Consider the following 6,000-nt stretch of genomic DNA (forward strand, 5'->3'; position numbering starts at 1 on the left):
CAGCTCAGGTACAAAGCTTTCCCCTCTCTAGTTTAATTATACACAGCCCTCAACTTTTATTTTGAACATGGTCAGTTTAAGACAATAAAAACTAATATTCAGCTCCATTACTTATTTCCCACGCTTATGCTGTTATCTTTTGGCGGGGTCTCGTCTCTGTGATGACATCATCACACGCCGCCTGGATACTCCAAAGGAATAGAGCGGCACAGAGAGATAGGTTGTTGCTCTGCATACACAGATGCCATGGACCTCACATTGCACAGACTTGCTAGCTAAATGCATCTGAGCTGGTACTTATTATTATTCTTATTAGCAGTCTTCAGTATGATAGCCTGTCATTAAATACATGTTCACCATTAACTCTGTGAAACATTGATGTCATACATGTTATTGAAATGAATATAAATCATTCTCTCACTAAGGTTCTTTATTATGCGAAAAAGGCAACATCATGGAGTAGTAAGATGTGTAGTGAAGGTCATGGTGAGACGGAAGCTGAGTGCATTGGGAATTATACAGAATAATGAAAGCTAGTGAAGCAAAGTATTTGGGAATGTTTTCAAGATTTCATTGTAGATTTAAACTGTCAAATGTTGTAAAATAGGAGCGCCATTAAAAGTAATGTGATCTATAGTGTAATACCATCAACACCTAATGAGCTCTTAGGAGAGGAAAAGCAAGAGATGGCAATGCTGTATGTAGGAAAGAGTTGAGATGAAAATGTTTTCTCTATCTAATAGTCCTCCCCTCTCTCTGAATATTGTGCACCTTCAATCACACCAGTTTCAAGTTGGGGTTTGGGTCAGGGGGAAGATGCAGACTGCATTTTCTTTGTATGCTTACCAGTGAAAGTGCCAGGGGTCACGTGACTGCCTTGGCCATTTACAGAAGCAGGAATCGTATTGTCAATTATGAACGTCTTCCATTTCTGCCTTGTGACCAATGAGGCCATTAATTGGCTGTAGTAGTCACATGAATCTGTACACTTCCATTCCGGCCAAAAGATCTACATAGAGAGAATGAGGCCACACCATGTGCCTGATAAGCATATACATTCATGGATGGGATAAGGAAATCATTGTCTCTGAATCTACCCCCTTAACATCAAGTATTTCTTTGACTAAGTCTAATGATATAATGCAGAATTGAAGCCATACCAGTGTATCTATTCCAAAAGAAACAGATTCCCAACTGTACACAACACTGTTTCGAAGTGGTTGTGCCTCTTCAGTAAGGTGAAGGGAACTGGTTTAGCTGAGTGAGAGGCTTTTGTCTAGTGTTGGTAGAGCTCTTACTTCCTGACCCTAATCTGCCCGGATTTGCAGGATTTCTACAAGGAGATGATGGTGAAGGGCAGAATACCACTGTCATTGAGGCAGAAAATGATCACAATCCTTTAGTGAAAGAAGTGTGACCTGAAGAACTGGCATCCCATCTCTTTTGTCAACATGGACTATAAGATCTCAGCAAAGGTGCTGGCTAACAGGTTGAAGGTCGCAATCAGAGAGACTAGATGTGTGGCATCTCTGGCTGCAGATTCGTAGACACAACAAGAGAAAAAAATAGTTTTTTTACTTTGACCAGAGCTCCAGAAGTTTTTTCTAGTCCAATGTCCACTAGAAATCGCTGTTCGATACTCTGTATCTCTTACTGATGATCAGCCCCCTCCACAGATCCTCTGATAAAAATAGGACACCATTCAGACCAATACCATCAAGCTTTTGCTCCTCCTTTACTGCCTTTAATCCTGGTGATGAATCACTGGAAGAAATACGCGAATGGATAGCGTAGAACATCCTTTGAATTTAAAATGTATTCAAATTCCAATATACTCACAAAATGACTTTAAAAATGCGCAAATCAAAAAGTAGAAAACAGGACTCCAGCTTCACTTGGACATTGGACTAGAGAAAACTTCTGGAGCTCCGGTCAGGACCCTTTTATGGACCGGTCCGGAATCATGGATAGCTCCTAAGGGCGAGTGTGCAACACTACAAGAAAGATTTGTAGACAGCCTTGCCCTCATAAGAGACACAGAGCAGTACATGGGAAGCCGCCATGCCATAGCATGGTCAGCCTATATCAGGAGAAGGCTTTTGACTGGGTCTCACATGAGTTCATGGGCCTTGTTCTGTACCCTTGTTGACCTGATGTATATTGCCATCTACAGCACTGTGTTGGTGAATGACTAGAAGACTGACTCATTTCCTGTCCACTCAGGGGTCAGGCAAGGCTGCTACCTCTTTTTTTGTGTTATATAGCTGTTTTGGGGAGAAAAGTCAACTGCGAGAAGAAGCAGTACTTTTTGGAGACCTGCATCTTGCTTCTTGCGCCCCCTACCCCCTTCACTATCCAATGGGACTTTATCAAGATTCTGGAGATTTGGTTTGAGAAGGAAGGAACAGCATTAAAGTTCTGACAAAAACAAGTGTTCAAAATAATTTCTAGAATCTCACTGTTGTTTCACAGCCAATTTGGTCCTGCGTAACCAGATGCTACCTCTGCTCACTACACGGCACAGACCTAACCGCCATCAGCAAAGCCATTACCAAAACCCTTTTCCAGTTTGTCTAGAGCGCTAAGATGGATGTAGTAAAGAAAGCAGTTATGGTTCGACAACACTCAAGGGCAGTGCAGACATCCATGGTAGAACAACATCTTCCTTACATTGAGCACCCTCCACAGGCATTGTGGCCATTACCAAAACCCTTTTCCAGTTTGTCTAGAGCGCTAAGATGGATGTATTAAAGAAAGCAGTTATGGTTCGACAACACTCAAGGGCAGTGCAGACATCCATGGAAGAACAACATCTTCCTTACATTGAGCACCCTCCACAGGCATTGTGGCCATTACCAAAACCCTTTTCCAGTTTGTCTAGAGCGCTAAGATGGATGTATTAAAGAAAGCAGTTATGGTTCGACAACACTCAAGGGCAGTGCAGGCATCCATGGAAGAACAACATCTTCCTTACATTGAGCACCCTCCACAGGCATTGTCTTGGACTCGTCCTGGGCTCATTTTGGACTTTGCTGTGGGTTGTGAGACTTCTGTCTAATTTGCTTACATATGCAATGTCAGAAACCAGGAAGTAAAAGATCTTTCTCTTTCCACCTTCTCCCCTGTTTTGTTTGTCTTTTCATGAAGCTTTGGGCCTGTGATTTCCCAATTCTCTCCCTTTTCTTTTCCGCTCCCTTCCCCCACTTTACTTCCCACCATCACTGTACTTGATTTAACACGTCTGTGGTATAGCATGGATGGGTGAAACCTGCACAGTAATGCAACTGGAATAAATCTTAATTTATTGTGTGCCATGTTTCAGTCTGCGCTGTGATGCAGTACATGCTGTATACATGGTATTAACTGTGATTGGAACTGTGAGCTCATTCATTAAAGTGATATCAGTGCTGATGTTAAAGTCCTGATGTTAACCAGGTTGCCTCACAAAGTAGCTAAAGAGGCAATATTTTACATGTCCCATCCTGTAAAGCGCATTTGCATATTACCCAGAATCCTTTAGAAGAGCATCAATGGCTATAAGTCTCCACACTCATGCAAGGTGGCCTGACTTGGCAAAGTCACCGTAAGGAATGCTCTTACTTCCCGACCTGGATAAGTATGTTTGATTTATTTATCTTCTTGCCCTGTCCCAGGAGCTTTCTGGTGAACTCTCGAAACCCCCTCTAAAGGGGATGACTATTAATAAGAAAGTTTGCTAGTGTAAGCACAATACAGCATTAATATCACCCATATTGTACTTACCCTGGTTAACGTTTGAAGTCTCAGGACCTGCCAGCAGCAAACTCTGGGGTAGCTGTGCTCTTAGAACTTCTGGTAGATCAGACGGCCGTGTAAAGTACCCCTGTGAACACCACTTCCATGTCAGTTGCTGGGGGTGGGGGAGATGTGTGCCAAGGACATCAAAGTGAAACATTGCTAGACAGATAGGAAAGTTTTTCAGGGCATGTACAATATGGTTGACCCTATTCGGGTGTTGCACCAATCCTGGTAAACTTTCTTATTAGTGGCCAACCCCTTTAAGTAGTGAAGGACACTTTCTAAGTTGGTCAATGGAAGGTGGGCATTGAAAGTAAACCACATACATCAGCCCTGGTACTGAAGCTGAAGGTAATATCTCCATCTTAAGAACCATCACCAGTTCCTAATATATACACTACTAATAGAGCTAATTTACAGCTAGAATACATCTATACATTTTAGTATAATTGTTAGAAAATAAAAACATCTGGGTGCCATATTAAACATATGATGTCTATTTTTTGTAATGAAGAAAGTGCTTAAGATGAATTTATATCTTGATCATGGATCACAGTACTGTTCTCTTCAGGATCCTGTTCTCTACAGAAATTAAGGGTGCGATTTCAGCTTCTGCAATCCAGTGGGACTGGAAGAATAAACTGTGTTTTGTGAACCTGAACACCACCATATGTTGATTATTGTGCAAGTAACAGTATGATGTTGAATATTAAATGAAAGTAGCATCTGTTGCCAGATTCCATATTTTTGTTGACTCTTTAATGTGTGCTACGTACAATATATATGGCTCCAGTGAAACCCATGTCACCCTAGAGAGTCATTTTTCATTTGTATTTCCAAACACTTTTCCTCCTAACATTACCATTATGTGTAAGGAAGATGATCATAAGGATTCATGTTAGAGGGAAAAGATAATCTGAACATATCAATGGAAAACTCATAAGCTACTTAAAATCGGGATTTATATTTTTTTTCATATTTTTCAAATCTCTTATTTTGTTAGACGGAGCCCAGAAAGACATTCAGTGGGAATCGTTCAACCATAATTGTAACCAGTATTTTATCTTTTGAAACAGTTACCATTTGTGTTTGAGCCCTTAGAGCATAAGCCTCTTTCTGTCATGATATACCCAAACCCTTGCCTTTTTAATTTACATCAAAGTATCTGTATGAGGGCTTGTTTTTCAGGGCAAGTTGTAGTTGGTAGTTTTAGGACCGTTGCCCTTTTCCACCCTTTTAAATTTTTCACCGAAATAACATGATAAATAAATTTCCTGGATGAATACATTTATAATCTGTTTTGTTTTTCTTAAAGGCGCTGTCCAGGTCTATGAAATATTTTAGATAATTTGTCGCATCGGTGATGCGCACGTGGTGGAGCGATAAATGGCGCTTGGGACTGATCCAATAGGAATGAAGATTTTATTTGGTGGTATATTATAAACCAATGAAAATTAATATATAAAAAAGAAATTCATATATAAAAAGGGGGGGGGGGTCTTTAAAATTCGAACAACGCGTTTCGCGCTCGGGCTGAGCGCTTCGTCTGGTTCTGAACCAATTTTCATTGGTTTATAATATACCACCAAATAAAATCTTCATTCCTATTGGATCAGTCCCAAGCGCCATTTATCGCTCCACCACGTGCGCATCACCGATGCGACAAATTATCTATTCTCTACCCGGAGTCGTGTTTCCGAAGCAGGAGTAAGGATCGACACCGGGAGCGAGGCTGCACGAGGACGCCAACGATCCCTTTCCACCACCTTCTTACGAGTACACAGAGTTGTGCCTGCCAGCACAACTCCATCAGGTGAGAAGTTTCACCACTATTTTCAATACGCCTGTTACTAAGGATACTGCACTATAGGAGCGCCCCATCTCCTTTTTCTTTTTTAGACTATGAAATATTTTATATATGGCTGGGAGAGCTTTAAAGGAGGACTCCAGTCAAATCTAATTCATTGAATAATGCATGGTGTAGGGCCTGAGGGAGGAGCATGACTCATTTTCACTGTATACCTGGAACCTTGCTCCTCATGGTTTGACTTAAGTGTTACTTAAAATCTAAAGGGTTTAATCTCATCTGTAAGTGCCTAGTATTTGTTCTTTACAACGGGTGGCAGTGCTGTCCGGACCTCTGCTGCGTGACTGCTGTAGCCTGAAATTAATAGCAGGTGTGTGGCAGTGGTTGGGATGACACAGAGACACAGGCGTGACAAG

The sequence above is a fragment of the Engystomops pustulosus genome, chromosome 3 (assembly GCF_040894005.1).
Source record: "Engystomops pustulosus chromosome 3, aEngPut4.maternal, whole genome shotgun sequence".
Taxonomy (NCBI): domain Eukaryota; kingdom Metazoa; phylum Chordata; class Amphibia; order Anura; family Leptodactylidae; genus Engystomops; species Engystomops pustulosus.